Below are 24,755 nucleotides of genomic sequence, written 5' to 3'. Positions count from 1 at the left end.
TTAGGCATAGGTTCAGGGCAGCTTTACAGTGTCTTATGTCGTACTTTTTAAAAAGCGGACAAAGATATCTCCTCCTAGCTGGCAGAAAAATGGAGCATAGTAAAATGAAGTGCGTAAGGGTCTCGTCACCGCCTTGCTGGGAGGGACAGGCAGTATTACCATTAGACTTTGACTAGTTCTGTGACATGGTCTTTACGTTGAGACACCCTAGCCTACATTTAAATTTGATAAGCAATGCTCTCTTTACCAGTTGGTCCATATAGTCCTCAAAGCCAGGTGTGGGTTTCATTTCCTGCATTAGAAGTAGCAATTTGCCATGACGTTGTTCAGAAAGCCACAACCAATATTTTCCTTATATTGTATCTAGGGATGAAGATCCCAGATTGGACCAAGACTCGTGGCATTCAATGCTGGTGAGAGTGCTTGCAATATTTTTAACCATGTAACTTTCTCAGACTTTGCGAATGGGCTTGACATATGTTAACAGATTTGTGGGCATATCATCAAGGGCTGAAGATATAATTATCGCCTCTTTAGCGTCCGTTTTCGGGCGAAAAGCGGCGATAATTATATCGCATTATTTGCAAGGACACGCTAGCGCGTGTTTCCTTGATTCAGCTCCCGTTTTGTTCACACATCGCTTTGCATCTCTAATGTGATGCAAAGGAGGCATGCCTAACAAAACACCATGGGAAAATATCGCTACCCCAGTTTCGTGATATCATCAACGAAGGGTAGCGATATTTTAAATCCCGTTAACTATGCCTTAACGCAGGAATTTAACATCTGTTAAATTCCTGACTAAGGCATAGCTAACATGGGAGGTGGATTATGGTGATACGACCACAGGGTCGTATCACCAAGGCTATCTCCGTTTTGGGTGCAACATCGCTGGTTTTCCATCGATTGTTGGCCCATTTTCCTGGAATATTATCGTTTTGGAGCGTTACCAGGGTGATAAATTCCTGCGATAGACAGCGATAAATAAGCAAGCACTAAGCGCGCTTGTAGTGAAAGGGAACATATTAACATGACCTGAGGATACTACAGCGCTTTGCGTTTATTCATCGCCGTCCTAGTAAACATGCCCCTTGGTTCGCTCATACTCGATGCCAGAATAAAAGTGATTTAGGTCTAAGTGCTGCCATTGAAGTCCCAGCGCCAAGCTGCAACAAGAGATGCAGAAATTGAGTTTCAATTTTGTTGAGACCTGGAGCCTTGCTGCTCCCCCAAATCTTGGCACCTACAAATCGATGAGTTGTGCTTTAGCCTGATAGGCCTTAGTTCTGGCTTAATCCATCTTCCGGAGATGACATGTGACTACAGCAACATGCTTATTTCGCTCTTTTTCATCTGTATGGCCCAAGTTAGTTTAGCATATAAGCTTATCCATGAACTTTTCATGAATGGTCTACAATATCAGTGCAATCAAAGGAAGGAACACCGATTGGAAACACATGACCGGGAAATGGAAGAGGACATTTGGCCCTCTGCCTTCCCAACAAAGAAAAAACAGGTGGAAACACCTTTCCTTTACATAGGATGGCTTAATAACAAAACATATCTTAGAAAATAAGATGTGTTCTATGACAAGACATGAAGGTGCTGGGCAGAGTCTAAAAGCTCTTTCCTATATCCCTCTTTTCTCATTTCTCGTTGCTCTAAAGGCAGCATTCATGGGTCTGCTCTGCACGCTTCCTGTCAGCTATTCTATAGGGATCATGTTATCTTTTAATGCAGTAGCGGCCCGTCCCCTGCCAAAGTGGGGGGTGCGCCAGGCCGGAGGAGGGAAGTGGGGGGTAGGGAGATGGGTAGGCTTTGGGTAAAAAAAATATATAATAAAATTAAACTTACTTTAACGCTGCCGCCATCTCTCACGCATCAGCTCTTCCTGCTTTTGGCTGTGGAGCTAGACACAGGCTCCCAGCCTGCCCTGCAGCCAATCCTGCAGCTGCTCTCGCATGAGCAGTCCAGACATCAGCAGTACTACTGCCCCTCCCCATGCATGAGTAGAAAGTAACAAAGTATGCACATTGCACTGCTCTCCAGTCTGCTTGGTTAAGGAGTTCAGATGCAAAAGTTAGCCTCAAAAGTACTTTGACCTGGCTTTCCGCCAGAGCCCTCTAATATAAACAACTGCATCCCTTGTGTCACCACTTTGAATTAAATGTCAGCTTCTGTAGAATATGCTGCTGTTAATCGAGAGAAGTGCGGACCAGGCTGGGACTCTGTTGAGCTCCTCTCTAGGATAGTGCTAAGCTTGAAGGGCCTTGCCACCGGCCTGGACCTGCTCTGCCCTGCAGGCTAACAGGAGAGGGTCTGATGGAACTGGAGGTGCCCTTTAACAAAGAACAAGAGCCCAGGTCCATCAGAGATTGCAACTTTGGTGGAGCGGTGACTCATGGAAGAGCCCATCCAGGAGTCAGTAAGACCTGCAGGCCACAGATCTGTAATAAAAATTTAGTTCAGGGACCAAAAAACAGAAGAAAGAACATTAACTTGTCTCCTGTGTCTACTTTGTATGAAACCCAGCGTATCACCATATCTGAGGCTGCAAAAGAGTCTGACGGACACGCGACACAGACCCTGGCAGTGTGCACTAAGCATGTGTAGCTTAAGGAAAATATTCGCCAGTTTCCAGCTCTCTCTGGTTATGAGTGCCACCCCCCCCCCCCTTGAGTCCTGGCAACTTGTAGCTCCCCTTTTCCATTCTGATAAAAATTCAAGATTGTATGCTCTACTGCAGAATTCTGGCTTGCCATCTCATAGATAGGTCTGGTTGAGCTGAACTTGGAATAGTTTGAACTACAGTGGCAGCTCCTCTGCTAAGGCGGAGGAGCATCGCCCAACCGGAAAAATAAAATGATAATAACACCATGTTATTATCATTTTGTTTTTCAGTACTGGCACGGTTGTTTCTTTTAAGTTCGGGCGGGTCTGGGCTGCCCACAGAGCAGGGGGGGACATGGTGGACACTTTCTAAGGGAGCATGACGGTTTGGCCCGCTGTCTTTGTTCGGCTAAACAGTCATGCACACTTAGCATGTTCTCCACCTGGCTGTATTGCACAGCCGGGTGGAGAACATGCACCTCCCGCTACCTGTCTGAGCGCCGAACCAGGCCGCTCAGACCATCACGATGCCGCTGTAATGCTGATGACCGGCATCGTAATCAGGGTCTTTGTCTTAATCGCTACAACCCATTTGGGCTCAGATATCAGTGAGTGTTCATCCAAATTCAAATGTCATTCCTTCCTGATTGTAAATTTATTCATATTCCATTAAAAATATCACTGGCTGGACATTAATCCTAATAGTGTGGGGTTATTGTTCCAAACTGCCCCTTCCCACCAAACAATAACACTCCAAGAGTGAGCTTTGACTACTAGACTAGCGATCATGGGAGAGTTAACGCTATCAAAGGAGTCTTAGCTTTACCAGTATCAATTGCTTTTGACTCGTCTTGTCCCAGTAACCCCTACCAACCCCAAAATCCCATTACTGACAAGCCAATACCTGCCCCTGAATTTGGAGAAACGACTCAACAAAATCTAGGTGATGTTACCTGTCCAAACATTATTAACACTGTGGGAAGAGCTTTGGAGTCGGGGCAGATTAAATAATGAAAAGAAAGGGCCCATATCTAGGGGCGTAGCTTCAGGGAGTGGGTGTTACTCCCCCCTAGTAAATGTATTTTCTGACACAGAGTTGGGTACGGTTTCTTTCAGTCTGGTATTGTGAGATGTCTGTCGGATTACAACAGGTCATTTTTTACATACACACAGACAAAACCACGCACACGCTCTCTCACTCTCTGTTTTGAAAGTCCTCAAAAAGATTATTTTTTTACAAAATACTGTGTTTTCTCTCTTAGTATCCCCACGAGTCCATATTCCTCTCCCTCTGAACTCTCCCTTATTCCCCTCTCATGTGTTTGCTTGTCCTATAATGTATTTAAATATTATATGCCAGCCTGATGGTTGGAAAATCTGAAGCTCACACCCCCAGTCTTACTGACCAAGCTAGGCCGCTGCCCATATCACAGCGGGTGGTAGAAACAACGTATGGTAACAGTATTTTTCAGTCTAGAGGATCAGATGAAAGTAGTGAAATATAAAAGCGATCTTGTGATAATGGTTGTGTATCCTAATCATGGAGATAGCTATAAATCCTGCCTCTACCCATTCAGGGCGGGACCTTGGGTCCGGGGTCTCACCATGAGTTGCAAACAAGTACAATGGAAACCAGACACGTTCTGCTACCTAGGACTCCAGATCTACCGCCAGTCAGATGACCTATTTGATGGAAACCTGGGAAGAGCGGTGACATCCATCAAATTGCAGATGCGATTCTGGAGTACGCTACCATTGGCTGTAACGGGTAGGGTAGGGTAGCACTCACTAAGATGGTGATCCTCCCCCGGCTTCTATACTACTTTACAAATTAGCAAGTGTACATGCCAGCTTCCTTCTTCACTGCCTTAGAGAAGCAGATCAGGGATTTCATTTGGAGCAACGCCAGACACAGGATGGCACTGAAAAAGCTGTACCTGCCGACGGACCAAGGTGGGCTGGCGGCTCTGTGTTTTGAGCATTACTACTTCGCCTCTCAGCTGCAGTGGATTGCGCGTTGGCTGTCAGGTCGGCACTGTGCAGACACTGCAACTACGCAGCCGCCCCAGCTTCTGAGCAAATAGTCGAGATATTCCACCCAGGTGCACGTCTGAGACCATGGGAGCCCCTGCTGCTTGCTGTGGCCTATAAATGTGTTTGCAGGAGTATATATATCACACGTAGCTTGATCCCCTATGCACCGGCAATACCCTTAGAAGGAACTCCCAGTGGGCAAGCAATACTTACAGCTCCCAAAATTAGGGGATTGCAAGAGAAGGGCATCCAAACACTCGGAGATCTATACCACGAGGGGGCACTTACACCATACACAACGCTTGTAGAAGAAGAGGGACTGCCACCAGGGCAAATTCTCGCCCATCGCGCGCTGGTGGCCTCGCTTACGGCACAATGGGGGGATGTTACTACGGAGCCGCGGACGCATCTCACCATGGAGTACCTACACGTCATGGGACAGGGCAGACACCTAACGCACTGGTTTGCAGCCTCACTCAGGGCTCACGCAGGTATTAGTCTTGATACACTTCGTCATAAGTGGGAGCAGGACCTGGGCCACCAGTTCACCGACAAGGAGTGGGCCCAGGTGCTTGAGAGCCCGACACACATCCCCAGGAATTTCGACAGATTCAATTATACATAGTTCATAGGGCATACCTCACGCCTGCGAAAATTAACCAATATTTTAATCGCGGAGATGCCACATCCCTGAGGTGCGCTGCCACTGGGGCTGACTTGGTACATATGTTCTGGAGCTGCACCCGGGTGGGTACATACTGGAGTGAAGTGGCTGCACTCCCACATGGTTGCACTGGTCAGGAGCTGCCTTTCCATTGGCCCACCAATTTATTACACAAGTTCTGCAGCACCCCCAACATGAAAGTCACGTCTAGATTCTTAGACCTGGGAATGATAGTGGCCAAGAGGCTCATCAGTAAAAGATGGAAAGCGCCAGACTCCCCCCATATTCAGGCTTGGCGGCATTCCATGCTCACGGGGGCCAAGGCGGGAAAACCTCGCCATCAAATGCGAAGAAACCCTGGGACTGCGTGAGATCCCTATTGCCATGTACTGGGACGCTCTCTACACTGAATTGAAATGAAACACAGACGCGCTGTCCGAGGACCCCTCTGATGCACAGGCCATAGGTAGCTAACATGCATACAAGCTGTGGCAGCGTATACACCACGTCACCCTCTTACTGGCAGATATGTGCTGACTGTACCAATATACAAACACACGCCTTAGAAATGGGGGGGTAGGTAATAGCTTCTAATAGTATGAGCAATATGCAATACTGTACATGAAACTGGGGGGGTGTTGAGGGCTGAACAGTTTGTTCCATACGTTTTGTATCTCTTTTCCTTTTGTTTTTCCCTTTTTCTTTTTAGCAGTTAATGTATGCAAAGTTCTACTTTCCTTTTTGCTCTCCTGTGAATCTATTATTGTCGCCTAACCGTATATGAGCGCCAGTGCAACCGCTTGATCTGTAAGTCTACACATGTCAGAGCGAGCAGAGGTAGGCTTGTAACAACATATATGCTTCAGAGGACACTCAAGAATGTAAGGTATGGTACACCTGACATGTATTTTGTCCCCCCCCCCTTCTCTTTTCCCTTCCCTCACCTGCCTATTGGAGATCAATTGCAAATGCACTTACAAGTCTTGTTTTCTACAGATTTTTATATTGCCCTGAAAATGTAATAAGAATACGCATAACGAACATGTACTGTACATTACGTAACAACTGGAACTCCTAGCAGTGCTTGCATATATACGTGTTATGGTGTATTAAAATACCAAATCAATAAAACAGATTTACAAAAACAATGGAGATCTCTCAATAGCTGCCAACAGAACAGTCAAAATGCTCTGCTGTGTATAAGGCCTATCAGCAAATGTGCTCGTTTTAGCTCAAAATAGAAGATTTCAGTCTCCCTCCCTCTTTGAGAGGTTCACAGCTAAACTGCTCTGAACCCTATCCAAGATGGCAACAGAGGGTGGGCATCAGATTTGACACCAAGTGGCTAGTTTTTAGAAAGAGGGTTATCATTTGCCTGTTGAAACATTAAAGGTAAACACCTAGACCAACCACTTTCACTCCCCTTCTTGCACCCACTATTTTGAAATCTTTCCATTAATGTTATCAACACATTCATTCGTTCATTCATCTCTGCTACCTTGTGTTGAAAGAAGCAAAAGGCATTTCCAGGTTGGCTCAAGTCCACAGGACATTTTTCATGCAAGCTAGCAATCTGCTGCTGGAAAATTATTACTCGTCATCGACTGTGCGTATTGATTTGCTTATAGTTTATAAGAGTAGCGGCTGTTCTTATGGCCAAGATTTCTGATGGCCTCATTGACAAAGACTCATTGGTTAATCAATAGCTGTTGCTGCTCTGGAGGGCCCATACTTCATGTTAAATATTTTATAGGCCTGCGGTCAAGCTCGAGCTGTTAGGTGATGAAATCTGATTGGGACCCAACACACGCCACCGGAATTGCAAATTCATGCTTTTTGAGATTCCGCTCAATAGCCCCGGGGATGTTCAAGATCGCTGCTCCAGGACCAGGAGTGCCACACCAGGGTACTGAGGACATAATGTTCATATTTTGGATTGCACCAGGTCAGAATGAGATGACAGACGTAACGGGCGACTGATCCTGGGACAATGCTTTAAAACCTCATTATGGGCATTGCGTTAGGGCTGGTTGATCTAAGGGGAAAGTTCTGATACAATCCATGTGGGCAGACTAACAGTTATAGGCAGCTGCTGCCGCTGTAGGTAAGAGCGGTGGGGCCGGGTGGAGGGGGGATTTCGAGAGACGACCACAAGGGAAAATTAATGATTTATTTAATTTTCTCTCATGGTCATCTCTTGAAATCCCGCCCGCCCGGCCCCACTGCCCCACTGTCCCACCGCTCTTACCTGCAGCGGCAGCGGCCGCGGCTGGTTATAGGTGGGCAGAGCAATCAGAAGGCCCATGAGGGTGGATGGATTATTGCACTATGCTCATCCGAGCAGAAGGACCATTCAACAAGTTAGGTAACTCTATGAGTACAGGTGAATGGTTGGGCATTTGGCTGTGGCAGTAGGACATGGAGGTCTTCGAGGAAGACGGAACAATGCACATTGTCATAAAGGGGTAAACTAGACATGGTAGTAGGCCAATATTTATATTGAGATCAGGTTCAAACATGTGGGTGCTCCATGTTGGTAGACCTGTCATTGCTGCAAGTTACAGAAGCTTTGTGAGGGTAGACTCATCTTCAGAAGTTCTATAGGGGTAGGTTGCCCACTAATGCAGATTCTACAAGGTCCATGGGGATGCTGCCATTGCTTCTTGTTAAGAAGTCCAGTGGAGGGAGGACTGGTCATTGCTGCAGTTAAAAGGATCCCCAAGTGGTAGACCAGTCATTGCTCCCACTTAGACATTTCTGTGTGGGTAGATAGATATTGAGTGTTATTAAGAGGGTTCATGGGGATAGACTAGGCAAAGTTCTATCTGAGCTCCATCTGGGCTTATTGCAAGTTAAATGTGCCCTTGGTCTAGACTACCCGTACCCATCCATGGGGGCAGGTTGTGATTAATTATTTTATCAAGTTCCATTGGAATGGAATGGATATTGCTTCCTTTTAAAAAGCTGAGTTTGTGCTCCCTTGGGGCTTTTTGTTCTCTGCGAAGAAACTTTATGAATGGAGGCTGTTTTTGTATGAAAATTATTATTTGGATAGCATGTGCCTGCCAATGATGTTCCTTTTTCATGGCTGCTGGTCAAGGAGTTTGATGGGTCCTTGTTAAGAAGCTCCACATGGGTAGATTGCCTGTCGCTGCCTGTTATGAAGCTACTTGTGGGTCGACTGCCATTGCTCCCCGTTATGAAGCCTTATGTAGAAATACTGCCCCTCACTCACTAGTAAGTACCTATGTTCCTTGTTGGGGAACACCACAGCCATTGACTACCCATGGCTCACTGTTAAGAAGCTCTACAGAAATGGACTGCACCTGGCTCCCTGTTATGGTGGTCTGCATGGGTAGGCTATCACTCCTTGTTGAGAAGCTCCAGGTGGTCATTCTGCACTTAGCTCTCTATTAAGAATCTCTCTGAGGTTAGATTGCCCACTGTTCTCTGCTAAGGAGCTACATGGGAATAGACTGCTTATCATTCTCTGTTAAGGAGATCCGTGTAGGTAGACTCTCTGTTAAGGGGCTCCATGGGAATAGACTGCCCATCACACCAAGTTAAGAAGTTCCTTGTTTGCAGACTGCCAATCGTTCTCTGTTGATGGGGATAGACTGTCCTTTGCTCCCTTTAAGGAGGCTCCACTTGGGATGATTGCTGTTGGCTCCCTTTTAAGAAGCTCCATCTGAGAAGACTTCCCCTCGCTCTCTGGTAAGAAGCTCCATCTGAGAAGACTGCACCTCACTCTCTGGTAAGAAGCTCCATCTGAGAAGACTGCACCTCACTCTCTGGTAAGAAGCTCCATCTGAGAAGACTGCACCTCACTCTCTGGTAAGAAGCTCCATCTGAGAAGACTGCACCTCACTCTCTGGTAAGAAGCTCCATCTGAGAAGACTGCACCTCACTCTCTGGTAAGAAGCTCCATTTGAGAAGACTGCACCTCACTCTCTGGTAAGAAGCTCCATCTGAGAAGACTGCACCTCACTCTCTGGTAAGAAGCTCCATCTGAGAAGACTGCACCTCACTCTCTGGTAAGAAGCTCCATCTGAGAAGACTGCACCTCACTCTCTGGTAAGAAGCTCCATTTGAGAAGACTGCACCTCACTCTCTGGTAAGAAGCTCCATCTGAGAAGACTGCACCCCACTCTCTGGTAAGAAGCTCCATTTGAGAAGACTGCACCTCGCTCTCTGGTAAGAAGCTCCATCTGAGAAGACTGCACCTCACTCTCTGGTAAGAAGCTCCATTTGGGGGGGGGGGGTAGACTGGCTTTAGCTCCTGGTTAAAGAGCTCCACTGTGATTGACAGCCCACCACTCCCTGACAAGACTATCCATGTTCTGATATCGGGTGTCCTGCTGCTTTCCTCTCATAGCACACTCTGGTCTTAGGATGTGTTGCTGCTATGAATTTGGGGTATCATGTTGCTCTAGTCACAAGATGTCCCCTAATCTTAGGGTGGTCTCATGTTGAGGTGTTCTGAGGCTCTGGTCACAACTCTCAAAGTGTTCTACACCCCTAATTTCAGGGTGACATGCTCATCTGTTCCCACAGTATGCTCTGATCTAAGGATGTCATTGCAGTTCAGGGCAGCATGTTTTATTAATCTCTGGGTGCCCGACCGCTCTGATATTGGGGAGCATGCTGGGGTGCCGTACAGTATTGATTGCTGTGTTTATTTCTGCCTTATTTTTCATGCATCATATTTCATTCTGAGTGATGGTGTCAGTTTCCAGCTATCGATGCTTAAACTCAATTAACATTTATGAGGGTTGATTAATGGGGAACGAGATTTCTGTAATTAGGCGCTTTGCCAAGATCATTGAGGAAAGCCTTGCTCAATTAAGATTTCCAGTTCTCAGCTTTGTAGATTCAAATATCAAAATTGTCATTCCAGAAAATAAAAAGTTAAAATCAGACCATGCCTATAATATGCAAAAAGCCAAGTTTCTCAATTAATTAGCCCCATCAGATTAGAAAATAATTAAATTACTAATTAGAAGCCCGAAATTCAGAAGGACCACACATGACTATCCCTCTCTAAATAACCAAGGAGCACTTCTCTGATGCTCTAAATGCTGAAAATGTCCAATGCTGCATTGCAAATTGTAAAAACCAGGGGTGGATCCTCCATTTGAGTGGAGGAGAGTCACCCCGCAAGCCCCAGGGCGGAAAAATAAAATGGTAATAAAGTTATTTATTATGCATTTTATTTTTCAACAACCCGTACTCAGGACAGGTTTGTCACCCTCAATATATCTGTCACAAAAGCCGTGAATAATGCATTTTGGGTATGTCTTTAGGAACACCTTTTAATTTTATTCAAATTATATGTATCATACATTTACTTATTGGGACTTTCGTCAGCTGACTTCATCCATTGGTCTGTTATTGTGTCATTCACATTTTTCTTCTGCTCACCACAGTATATGGCAAGGGGGTAATGACTCATTTCAGCCACTGTCTACCTTCAGTGTCAGCGATGGCATGTTTCCCCTTCACAAGGTGCGCTGACATATACAAAACTGTCCCCTTAAGCGCCAGTGATTAGAATGGCAATGTGTGCTTTCTGGGCCAAAAAAAAATAAATATATTTTTTTTGCTTTTAGCCACTTTTAGATCGAGCCTAGCGGCTGGAATTGCGCTGTTATGCGAGGCGTGTTGTATTTAGTCAGGTTGGTTAGGCCGCGCCCACAGCTTTCCATTTGTTCCTACTTGTGCCTTTCCTAATTCATTTCTTCTTATTGGCAAGACATTGCTCTTGGGCCCGCCTTTGGGTGTGTTTTTCACTTTGTGGCGACCACCCATGTTACAAGTCTCCTTACATTCTGATGATATTTCTCGTGTTTGCCGCACTCTTTTTTCACAATCTTGGACCTGTGCCGTGAAAAAAGCAGCTCTATGTGTCTTTCCTGCCACGCACCTTTCAAAAGTTCCTCGTGTATTTGTTTTCGAACCCCTGCCGCACACCTTTCAAAAGTCCCTTGTTTCCTATTTCTTTACATGCTAAAAGCGACCTCCTTCCATTTCCTTTCGCTTTCATAACATTCGTTACAATCGCAGCACCAGCGTGAGTGCCATGATGCATCAAAAGTAAGACATTTTTCTTTACTTTTTATGCAATCGCGGCACCCATGCAGTTGAAGCGATTGTAACAAAAGGAATGAAAACGAAAGGTAATGGCGGGCAGCCGCTTTCAGCATGTAAAGAAATAGGAAACAAGCATTTGCAATGCAATAGGTCTCGCATTTACGCAAGTTTAAGCTATTGGCATTGTAAATGACAATGCCTTTTATTTATGTTTTAAAAACCAAAATATAAATAAAAAAGGCATTGTCATTTACAATGCCAATAGCTCAAAGTCGCATACATGCGAGACATATTGCAAATGCTTGTTTAGATTGGTGAATGCTTGGCAGCTTCCCCAGCAATTAAGTTTTGCAAAAACTATGATAAAACACAACAAGCATTGCCAAATTCAAAAGACTGGGGACATAAACCAGACACGTTAGTTTTGCCAATGCTTATTTAAGCTCTAATTCTTTTTATGTGCCAGAATTACTCTGCATGTGATTAACACCATCACACTGTTGACTCCAGGGAGCTGCCTGATGCCTGGGAGCTGCACCTGGTCTCCTTTCAAGCCTTGATGTCAGGCAGCATCACCATCTGTGTCCCTATTAAGACTCTCTCCTCCAGGAAGAGGCAGGAAAGAAGTTGGACCTCCATCTCCACCCTTTCAGCTGTCAATATCACTCCATTGCTTTAAAAAGGCCTGCACTGATGCATTCTCATTAAAGAAACTCTTAGGGGGCATGAAGTTGCAATGTTCTTTCTTTCAAAATCTGTGAGAACTAATAAATAGTCCCGGATTATAAATATTTGGACATTCGTGTGAAAATTAATATCGCATAATCACCATTTTCAACAAAAAGCTTTCATGCGTCTGAGAAATGTTGAAGAAAACCTTTCTGATGCTTCTTTTAGGACCCATAGTTAGCAATTCTTTAAAACACACATAATGGGCTTTGTCTCCATCCAGAAGAGTATTTCCTTGTCAGCTCATGCAGATGTTTACCTTTTGACTTCTGTGGACCTCCACTGAATCATTACTGGAATCCAGAGACCTGTACTAAGTCATAATTGGAAGCTGGGGACACCCGGTCAAAGCAATTTCTAACAAAACACAAAAATACAAAGGGAAGTATACACTGAACAAATGTTCACATATTGGAAAATTTGATGTAATTCCCAATCAAAATAAAGGAAAAAGTTTCACATTTTCAATTTTGCTCCTTTATTTATATATACTTTATGAATTTCAATTGATTAATTTTAATATTAGTCAATATTGTCAAACACTTGTGGATTCCATGAGTAGGCCTCACGGACCCACAGAGTCCCAGGCCACAGATTAAGCACTGCTGGAGGCTCAACTGAAAAAAGAAACCCAACGGCGGATTTATAGAGCTGCACCTCAAGCTAAGTTTGTTTGCTATTGATGTCTTGCTCACTAACACTCCAGCACCTGCCGTCCTAAGGTGCCTCCGGGTCCCAGATTCTTAATTGATTGATACAGCATATAAGGATGCGCCAGGTAATGAAGTCCAATCAATTTCTGCAGTTTTTCAAAATCTTTATTTATTCTCAATTTTTTTCAATGCATCAGCATCATTAACCCCTTCCCTGCGGGGAATTAATTGCGCGTGGGCGGGCCGCGGCAGTTATGACGAGCTCAGCTCGTCATGAGCACAGCTCCACTGTGACTCATGACGAGCTGAGCTCGTCATGAGCACGCAACGGGTTAATCACATACACTGCTCAGCCAACGCGTTTCGTTTCATACAATATCGGGACATCGCTCGAGGAAGCATACTTACCAAGGTATTGTGTCGAGGGCATGATGATGTTCAGGGAATTCCCGAACTATCCAGCTCAATAACCTGGGTCAAGAATATTGCGTTGCGGTGAAATATGATCTCTTTGATTTCTAAGCCCTGAGGAAGTTCCTATTGTTTGACTTCATTACCTGGCGCACCCTCGTATGCTGTATCACTGCTGTAGGCTGTTGGTGTGTCACTTCACCTCCTTTAGAGTGCTTTGACTACACTAGATTTTGGATTATGTTCAAAACATCACATTTTGGAGATTGAGGAACCTCAGGGGCACCTCTGCCTCCTCTAACTGCAGGTTGAGAGCTGAAATTCTTTTCTCCTGATACCAACTGTGGAGAGAGAAAAAAATTAGGAGTACAGATACTATTAATCTGGGAAAAATGAAAAAAATAAACTATTATTACCACATGATTTGATGTATAAGAAATGATTGGATTCCAAGCAAAGATTAACACTCATGAAATGGTAACATTTAGTGATGAAGTAACAGTGAGCCTTGATTAAAAGGATTACCTTGAATCACATGTTGGCTGGATTTGGGATTAGGGGTGTTTAACTATTACACAACATTAATATGATCAGCATGGACGTATGAATTAAGGCACTACTGTTTTTAATGTAACCTCGAGGGATGTCATCTTTCATACAGTGTCGATTTGGTTTGGATTGATTGACACCTCCAATAGGATGCTAACATCGAGGACTATTTTACATCTCAAAAGTACTCTGAATCATCACAAACCCCTTATCCCCTAAATGCATTGTATACAGAAAGCAATCATTTTTTGAGCAGAAAACTCAGCAAACTAATAGAGAACTTCACAAAACATCGCTCCCGCAATAAACTTTGCACACATCTACTTCTCATCAGCGCTGAAGTGAATTTGATGGGAAAATGTTGTAGAAAGTTGTTTAATTGTCTGCAACTTGTGGGGAACCACAGAGATGGCATGTTCCCTTGTGCAGGACGTTGGTCTTCTGAGAGGGAAAAAGCAAGGAGAGTAATTCTGCTGGAAGTTGCTGCTATGGGGTGGATTCCATCAGTAATCAGACATGACCCCAGAGGTCAGCCGGCTCTAGGCTCACCAACCACAGGCGCCCAAATTCACCCTGGTTCTTCCTCTGGCTTCATACATGGCTGAAAATGACAAGGAGGTGTCAAAACATGGTTTATTTGGACTCTGCTAAGAGAGTATGGGTAATTTATTATTTATTTATTTTAGGTTTTTATAGAGCGCGTAGTCACCCAAAAGTATCCCAGCGCTAAACCTCGTGGTCCTGATAGATGAAGGTACGGGGGTGAACGTAGTTTAAGGGAAAAGAAAGGTTTTAAGAGATTTCCTGAAGCGCAGGAGGTTAGGTTCTGATCTAAGTTTCAAGGGGAGCGCGTTCCATTGTTTCGCTGTGTGGACTGAGAAGCGGCGACCTCCTGCGCGGGCCTTTTTTACCCTGGGAACCACAATAAGATTTTCATGGTCCGATCGAAGCGCTCTTGTCGGTCTGTAGGGTGTGATCCAGTTGTTAAGAATTGGTGGGCCCGCGTTGTGAAGCACTTTGTGAGCCAGGCATAGGGCCTTGAATCTCACTCTTTCCCTGATCGGAAGCCAGTGCAGTAATGCATGTTCATGCATGGTAGATCACCAGTGTAAGGCTTCCAAGGCAAGCAGGTACAAACAGGTGAGGGGGCACCACTCTTCGTTCCTTGGTGGGGAGTTGTTTTTGACCTGGTGCACAGCCATGACCTGACCACGTCCTGGAGATCAGGGGACACACGGTGCTGAATTTGAGCCGGTGGTTGCAGGTAGGGTTCACCTGCACTGATTTTAGTGGACTTTTTTTCCTCGCAAGCTTTGTTCCAGAGCAAGAGATAGAAAAATACACAAAAGGGAGCAGAAAGTAAAAAACGGAAAAACTGTGATAGAAGGAGAAAGCAGGGATGAAAAACAACCTGAAAGGGTGAGATAAAGATGCAGGGTGAATGAAAAAGTCATGAGCTGGAATCAAGACGATACAACATTTTTATTCAGCACCATGACACCCGATAACGCCGTTCGTGGGCTTCTGAGCAAAACTTTGGACCCTGACACTTAGGGGCATCTTCTCAAGGATTTATCGCTGAGTTATCAGCACTTTATCGCATCCAAAAACGCGATAAATTTATCGCCCCATTCCCAAGCTGCTGCCAACAGCCAATACCACCAGTTTACCTGCGATAGCATCCGCAAAAAACATCACCACAGATGACCCCGGCAACTATCGCTAATAAGATGCAGAATAGGCGTTCCCGAGCAAAAAGCCGTGACAATACCACACCGCAACATTCTCAACGACCAGCCAGATTGGCGATAAAACCACAAAAGAGGCGATAAGGCGCGTTAGCAGCAGGAAATTAACACCTGCTCTGACCTGGTGCAAAGTTGGACGACAACCTGCACCAGAAAAGGGAGCCCAGCCCACAGCCACACCAGAAGAACAACAGATGTCATGGAGCTACTCATCATGCAGCTCGGCCACAACACCCACGGCAACCAGTGCCAGCTCCAAGCCCGATGCCCGCGACCTTGGCAGCCTCCTCAGACCATCACGGCCTCCGCGACACAGGCCCGCAGTACTCCTTTCTCATTGACGTACTCCACCGGCATACACAGCGGACAAGTAGGTCACACATTTGGAACTGAGTCTTGATTCCTGTATGGCAGAGTTCATATCATTGTACGCAAGGAGAGGAGTAAGAGGAAGACGTGGTTCAGGAAAAAAGGATTCTCGTCACGGAGGTGATCGTACACTACCAACAACTTCTCTGGTGCCACTAACTCTGTGCATCGCAAGCAAACGACACACGGCTGTGGGCCCATGCTGACCACTGCCTCCGGCCCACACTGCGGTCCTGTAGGTCACACATTTGGAACTGAGCCTTGATTCATTCATGGCAGAGTTGATATCATTGTACAGACTACATCCCCTTCCAGCTCTGGTGCCACTGACTGTGTGCCACGGGAGTGAGTGACACACTCTGGTTGAACTTTGGTGGCGTCTGAGTCTATGGCCTGGGAGTTGTCTTCTTCATCATGTAGCTGATACTGACATGGTGGGAAAAAGGAGACGGTAGCATTCAACTCCTCCATATTGCCTGTTTCTGCTTGCTTCTGCCCTCTGCATCATGCCCTGATGGACACCTTCCACTGTCCCCCATAACACTCCACAACATTCTCCTTGGACATCAACGAGGACCCGCTCAGCTCTCGTGGCCCTATCTCAGTGCACCGCAAGTCACCGTCCCTTGCGGGTGTGCCTGTGTCGGGAGCAGTGCAACTCTGTGCAGCTCAAGTCATGGACCCTTGCTGTTTATACTTTGAACTCCTGATTGTCTGATCACTGTTGTAGTTGTTGCCAGCACCAACCAACCCCTGAGGGGTGGCTTATACTACCCAAAACCCATCGAGCACAGGCGTCACTTAACGTGTGACCCTGGCAATAATAGGTGCCGGGCTCATGTGCCTGTAGCCAGTTCCACAAATTATCTCAGTGTGTCCGTGTGGTCATTATGTATGCATGAGGGCCCCGGGCCATACCACATTACATTGTGCTGTGTACAACGGGCGCAACCTTGTCACCTCAGGCAGTGGGGTAGACCTGGGATGTGTAGCTGTGTCGGACCCCCTGTGAGCGTAAGGGAGTGGACCGGAGTACGGTAGTACGGCGTAGGGGTGTGGTCATTCCACACGTGGCTCTGGGCGGGGTTGAGTTTAGGCCTTGCCAAGGAAGTTACTAATGCGCGTGTCTCTGGTGTAGTGTCAGCGCCACCCGTCACGCAATATACAATGTTGCTATGTAGCATGCCCCCGGAGTGCGGTCTCGGCCGAGGGGTACATTAGGGTGCACAAGCCAGCTCGGGGTCAGGGATCAGACATGCCAATTGATGTGTGTGTCGCTATTTCCGCAGCATAAGCCAAAGGTCCACCCTCAACCGCATGGCGATTTCAGCCAGGCATGAACTCTACATCTGTGTCCGCCCTGTCCTTACCATAGGCCTACACACACATGGCCGCCCACCTTCAGCGCACAACATCACTGTGTCGTTGTAAGGCTTGTGGACATGCGCAGACAGGCATGACAGTGGTGTGCCGTAGGGGTGCAAGTGATGCAACCGCTCTATGCACACTAGTGAATAGGCATGGGGGAGGGAAGAGTAGCAGTGAGGCTACATAATACACATTGATGCCGCTCATTTGCAACAAGCAGTACATGTCAAACAGGAATCACAAAGTCACACATATCACACACCAATGAACCAGTGAGCCTGCCAACACATCATGCTGAACCAACTATTGACTCATGTCTCTCTGCACTGTCACAGGTGACCAAGGCTATGCACTCTGCACTTGGATGATGATACCCCTCCGAGCACCGAACACACAGACCCAGAGGCAGTAGAATGTGGCCCACAAACGCACCAGGGGCATCGTGGAACGCACATTTGGTGTGTTGAAGTCACGATTCAAGTGCCTGGACGTCACAGGTGGAAGGCTCCAGTACAGCCCAGACATCGTGTACAGGATGATCGTTGCATGTTGTGTGTTGCACAACATATGTGTATGCAGCAATGCCCCATGGATACAAGTGCCATATGCACCGGACGATGATGATGAAGATGAGGCAGGTGGACCACACCCCACTGCAGCCGCAGCAGAATTAGCCCGTAGGAACATCACCATTGATGATTTCTTTACAAGAGCACGTCACATTGTGACAGTCCTTAGCAATCATGGGACACTACAAAATGACCACAGGCACAGCATGTGCAAATAAATGCATTCCAATAACAAATTCCCTTAGTGCATGTCACTCATCTGTACAGGCACATCACTCAGACAAGTGTGAGTGCGACATGTAGTGCTGACAATTTTATGATGTGTTCATGGATGGTGGGTGTGTCACCTCTGTGCAGGTAGGCTGTTTGGGGTGTCACGTATTCAAAATGCCAGTTCTGTGTGTCACAGTTAGTAGGGAATCCCACTCTGCAGCGTTTCACATGTGTCCAAAATCATTCCATTTTGGCTGCCATTTGTGACCTACAGGTGACAACAGGGCTCCTGTTGGGGTCAGATGTGTACCACCATAATGCAGGGATGCCCCCTGTGACTCAAGTCCCACAACATGGGCAACATGTACGTAAGTGGGAGTCACTGCCCCTACATTCATCCACGCTTTCATAATTAATTGATTATAGTCATGACACGTCTGTGTGCAGGAGGGGTTGCTTATCCCTTTGCAATGTGAAGGGGAGATGCGGTTTCACAGTGTGTTCCATGCATGTTTCAGCATTGGCGCAGTTTACATGCAGACTGCATGTCAATGTACATTGTGACTGTGAGGAGATGCCTATTTGATGCGGGACAATGGTCATTTGTTCTACGTCATAAATGTGGGGTTGTGCTCGTACATTGTCATCTCACCATTTTTTTACTCTGCTTTTATGGTGCATTTTCCCACATGACGCGTGGGAATTACAGGCCTGGCGCTGGTTGTCGCTGATTTTTGTATCGCGATTGGCCTCATTGCAACTTTTTTCACGTTCGTGTCTCGCATTTTTGTGGCGTTGCGTTGATTTTAACGTGGTCATTTGACACATTATCGTGGGACTATCGCATGGTGCCGTCGGGTTCAGAATACACAACATTGTTTTCCCGCAATAGACTGCGATATGCAAAGTTACGTTAAGCTAATTTAGAGATGATGATCACACATTCTTGAGAATATCCCCCTTATTCCTTTATAAATTATGCACTATGAGAGTTTAGGGGGCTTTTCCTCACATTGGCTCACATGACCAGCCTCACTTAATTACACATTTGCTCTCTATGGTGTGTGAACTCAGTAGAATCTGCAGGGAGACTGGAAGTGCCCAGTCCAGGTGTGAGCCAAGAAACACCTCATAATAAAAGCTTATTATTGGGGCCACTAGAGTTAGGCTGAAAGTGGAGTTGAGTAACTTGTTCCAGGACTGAATGAAATTTATTTTCCTATTCTTGGTTATTTGGAGGGCTGTGGCATAGCAGAAGAAATATGTTGACTTGCCCCTAGCAGAGAGAAGGAAAATACAGGAGGGAGTAATAGAAAATAGTTTTAATTATGCAAAATTAGGCGTATTATACTTTGTTCCATTTTCAGTTGTATTGCATTTGGTTTGAAGAGACATTTGTGTACAATAGTTAAAAGTTCAAAAACATTTCAAACAGTAGATCCGGCGACGTTAATTAGCAGAGGTGTAAATGGAAGAGACAGAAAAACACTGCAGGTAAAGTTGAAACTAATTAGTAAGTGACGAGTTGGAAGATCATGGTACAAGGTGTATTAGATGTTCCAACCGAAGGGAACATCATGTGCCCCAGGCTTCGAGACGACAGCAGCAACATCATTTGCTTAGTCGAGGGGGGTCAGTTGCTGTAGTAATGACCTTTTTATGTTGGTCTTTCACTTCGTGTTCACTTTTGTTGTTACTTTAGACCTCCGAAAATAATTCCCCTATTATTGGATACGGGGCCAGCATTAGCACTGGTGGCACCCAGTGCAACAATCTTTGTTGACGCCCCCAACAGCCATCCACTTAAATACAGATCTGTTCTTTGCAGCAGGCATACTAACCTTCTATGCCACTTTATGGCGAGTCGAAACTGCCACTAGACAAAACTGCATCTTCTCTCTCTCTCTCTCTCTCTCTCTCTCATTAATTACAAGAGTTATCTTGACATTTTTATTGCTTCCTCAAAGCTGGACCACAAGGAACTCTGAAGCAGTTGCTTTGAAATCCCATATTACTGCTAAATCCCCCCCCCCCCCCCCCCAGGTCAATTTTTCTATTTTCTTTCCAGGTCCACAGGCTCTTGGCACTGTATATTTGGTTCAGTTGTTTCTTGATGATTTGACCGTTTTCTATGGGCACAAATATCCCATTAGTGACAGACCTATCAGCGCACTCCTTCTGCATCATTTTCCTGTGTTGGAAAGAGGTGTTGGTGGAGAGAGACAACGTGTTTCCAAAATTCGTCAACTAAGCGGCTTACTGTCCCTGCACTCCTTTTGTTCACGTAGCGCATTTTTGGGCCAGATGTACGACCATTCCGTTTTGCGAGTCGCAAATTTCAATTTTTTGCAACTTGCAATCTGCGACTCGCACAACGGAATGTACTAATATGTCTTAGACACATTTAGCGATTTCCAATGACGACCCATTGGGAATGGCCAATGACACAAGGGGGGTGGCCTGCTGGGGACAGCAGACCACCATGACTGTGTTTGTATTTTAAATAAAGCAATTATTTTTTTCAAATGCAGCCCATTTTCTTAGAAGGCAAACAGCTGGCTCTTAAAGAATATTTTCATATACATTCACAAAGGGGAAAGGGTCCCCTGCCAACCCTTTTTCGTTTGCAACTAGCTTACTGACTTACTTGAATTGGTAACTGTGATTGTTTTGCGACCGCATTTGTGGTCGCAAAACAATCGTAGAAACTAGTGCAACTGCTATTAGGAAGGGATGCCCTTGACACACCCCTTTCTAATAGTGACTTGCAAACTCTACTTTGCGAGTTGGTAATAGGTTACTGACTCCCAAAATAGGGTTTGTACATACTACAATCTCTTTTAGTGGTTGCAAACAGCCTAATTTTCCATTTGCGACCGCTAAAAACAGCCGTGCATCTGGCCCCTTGTTCTTTAGATCTAAGCATGCTATATGACAGTCGACATCCACAAAAAGGTCATTTGTTGACTAGGGGAATTGAAGTATGGTTTTCCAAACTTTATTGTTGTCTGGGAAAGGCTTTGATATCCTCAAGACCCTGAAAAAGATCCTGGATTTGCTTCCAGAAACTACCAACAAAGCTGTGGTCCAGGCCCTAATTGTCTTCAGGCTGGACTACTATAGCGTGTTGTACTTGGGGCTGTTACAGCCTCGCATGATGCTGATGCAGCGGCGTACCAACAACAACAGATACTCCACTACCATATACTCACCTGGGCCCATAAACACACACAATTGAGTGAGCCGCTGGAGTCAAAGTTTATAATGTCCCACAGTGTTCAAGATTAGTTATTAATACCTCTAACTAACCTTTCACTGATCAAAAAATTCTTTCCTCTGGTCAATGGACCATTAGTTGAACTAGTTGATGGAGAAAATTAACTTAAAACTAACTATACTTTTATTCAATGTAAATAACCACGGACTCAGAAGTTTTTAATCTTTATCTAAATTAAATGCATGTGAACCACTTAAAAATACGGTACAGTCACCATCATTCATAGGAGAGAAAATTCAAATTGATTAATCTTCAAAATCATACTTTGGACTCATGCGATGACAAATGCTCAGAAAGGAGAGGACAGAGAGAAAAGAACATCTACAAATAACGTGAAATTATAGTTACCAAGAATGGTGTGAAGACCAACTACCTGGCCAAAGGGCAGGTAAGGGTCCCTCGGGAGAGGTCAGGCAACAAAGACTTCAGGACAGGATAGTTCACCTCTCTAAATACCGACGATTTTGCGATCTTCTTATCTAAACCAATTAAATTAGGATCGAAGGTTCTGCATTCGGCTTCTTCATCAGCATCTCACAGCATCTCCTCCAGCAAAACAGTATCCATGACTCACAGCATCTGTGTCTCCCCGAATCTCTCAGCATTGCGTTCTCTCAGCAGCCTCCATTTTCCCGAATCTCATCTCTCTAACTAACTAAAGCTATCTTAATTATACCTTCTGTTTTTCATGTACCACCCACTAAAGCGCTATCACCACTCACCAGCTACCTGACTGTAAGTGTGCATGTTTATTCATCTTTATGAAGGCCGTCGCAGCACGTGCATCTCCTTACACCTCTCCCCACCTCTGCTGCACGGGTGCACATTGGCACAGAGGACAGGGTGTAAGGTATTTTACAGGGTAATGCAGGGGGCCCGTGGGAACAGCCAGAGGCTTGGAGTGCAAAACCGCCATGGTACACGGAGCGCAACTCCATATAATTCATCGGAGCTTTTCGGTCACTACGCGGAATTCTGCGAGTGACACTCGGCAAACTCCACTCAGGCCTGATCTGAAGAGCTGTGGAATATGTGTGAGTTATCCTTTGCCAAAGTTATTAGTGAATACTGCCACAGTGTGTGCTGCCTTTCACTTTTCTTCACTACCCCTGTAATAAACATGGGTATTCCCGCTGAATGGAGTTGCACACGTTAGACCAAGGTAGGTGAAACTTCCAACCGTTTTAGTTTTTTCATCTGCTAACATTTTTCTTTCCTTTTGGGTTTAGCAGAAAGGTTTCATCACATAAGTGTTTTAGTTTTCGACAGACTTAATTTACTGCTGAAGTCCTTACAAATAGCGCTCACTGTATTCTATGTCAGGTTGAACCCTTCTCCATTGGCTGAAAATTATGCAAAAAATATGACGTCACAAAGGCATAAATCTTTTAAAATTTCACATTTTACAAACATAAGAAAATTGCACATGTGTAATTAGGGGATGGATTGGGAAATAAACTGAAATGTAGCACATAGCCTGCTGTGCGAGGATTATTACTCTGCTATTACTGGTTTAGTGTACCTGGGCCGATCGAACCAGGTGAAGGCCTTTGTGAATGTATGTTGGGATGCTTGGGGGAACCATAAGGATGGACACACATGCCCCTCAGGTTAGGTGCATCATCTGGTCGCTGGACCCAGGCTTGCTCAGCCTCTCCAGTTCAGGTCAGTAACTAGAATAATTCGCCCCAATACTGCATGCTGACCGTAATGGGCTACCGCTGCAACCTCTGATGACGTCATCACTTACCCTCTGCTATTAGTTAGACAATGGTTGGTTTCTGGTTCTTGATAGCTTCTACAGTGGGAGTGAGGTCTTAAAGACTGAGGACAGCTCTTCTGAAGTGTGAGAGCCTTGGGTGAATATCAGTCACCATGGGGGGGTTAAAGGTAAAAGTAAGAAGAGGGTCTAAACCAGGGCCGGACTGGGAACTAAAAACGGCCCTGGCAAAGTGCTCGGCTGCCCCCACCACCCTGCGGGGGAGTTGGGTGTGCCGCCGAGCTCTTTGCCAGGGCCGGTTTTCGGCAGATTTTGGTACAGGGACGATTTTGCAGCTATGCTGCAAAAACGGCTCTGTAACAAAAACGGCCCCCAGGGACCCAAAACCGGCCCTCACCTGTGCGGCGCACCGGGGGATTGCCCGGTGCCCGTTACGGCCAGTCTGGCCCTGGTCTTAACTAGGACACCCTGTGACTCCTAAATGATCTGTGTCTAAACATAGCTGTGCTGATGCACCTCAGCCATATGCCGCTGCACCCCCTTCCCTAATGTTCCGCATACGCCATGATGCTCTTGTTCTATCAGAATCATAACTAGATGCTTCAGCCGCCCTTTACGTCACTTACTAGTTGGAAGTTATATGAGATACAGTGGGCCATATTATCAAGGAACTTGTGTGAACCTGGGCTTCTATGGGAATTCACAAGAGCATATTATCAAGCCCATTATCACCGCTTTAGCGGCAGTTTCCTGCGCTAAAGCGGCGATAATGTTATCGCCGTTCCTTGATAATATTGCCCAGTGTGTGCTACACCCAGCATAAGATGATTTACCGCTTCCTCCCAGGCACCCGCTCAGAAACTGACTCTCACAAGAACCTACAGCAACCGGAAAACTCACATCATCAGATATACTTGGGACATACATCACATTCAAACTCATTTGTCTCGAACAGCCCAGAGACCTTCACTCCTCCAGCGGAGATAAGGAACTCAGAAGCAAAACCAATCTAAGACTTGAGATGAAACTGTTAGCTCCATGCTGCCCCTGCTCATTCATTCAGCAAAATGGTGCCTGCCCCTTGAACTCTTGGCTAGAAGAGGTGGGACGCATTGAAGATCTGTCTCTGCTTCTGCTCAGGAAAAGTCTAAAAACTCATTCATCTGCACCCTGTCCATCGAGTACCATTTCTGTTCACTCTCTCCTCACCATCCATCTCCCTTCTTTTCCCTTTCTAACCTTACACCCAATTTTCTGCTATATTCTTCCTTAACATCCAGTTTCTATATTCATTTATTCTTTTATTCATTTATTCATTTTTAAATAGCGCAGACATTACACCCAAATGAGCTAGAGAGCTCTACAATAGGCAAAGATCATTGCTTAAGGTCCAAAATTACAGAGTAGTAGATCATTATATAAGACACAGAATTACAAATGGGAGCGGATGTGCCCTAACAGCTAGAGCAGTCAACCTCGAAGCTAGGGAACCGGGTTCGAGTCTGGGCAGAGACGCTCAACATTCTGTGATTTGGGGCGAATCACGTAATCTCCCAGTATCTAACAACATTAATGTGTCTGTTTGTAACGTAACTGGTGCTCATATAAAGCGTTCTAATACCTTTAGGTCGAGTTTGCCCTATATAAAGCTCTCCTAAAAAATAAAAAAAAGCATTGCAGCTTTACAAACGTTTGCTCAACAATAAACATGAATCATTGTAAAGAGCCCAAAATTAAAATGGTAGATCCTT

The sequence above is a fragment of the Triturus cristatus genome, chromosome 10 (assembly GCF_964204655.1).
Source record: "Triturus cristatus chromosome 10, aTriCri1.1, whole genome shotgun sequence".
NCBI lineage: Eukaryota > Metazoa > Chordata > Amphibia > Caudata > Salamandridae > Triturus > Triturus cristatus.
The sequence above is the reverse complement of the archived record's forward strand: the minus strand, read 5'-3'. Positions refer to the sequence as shown.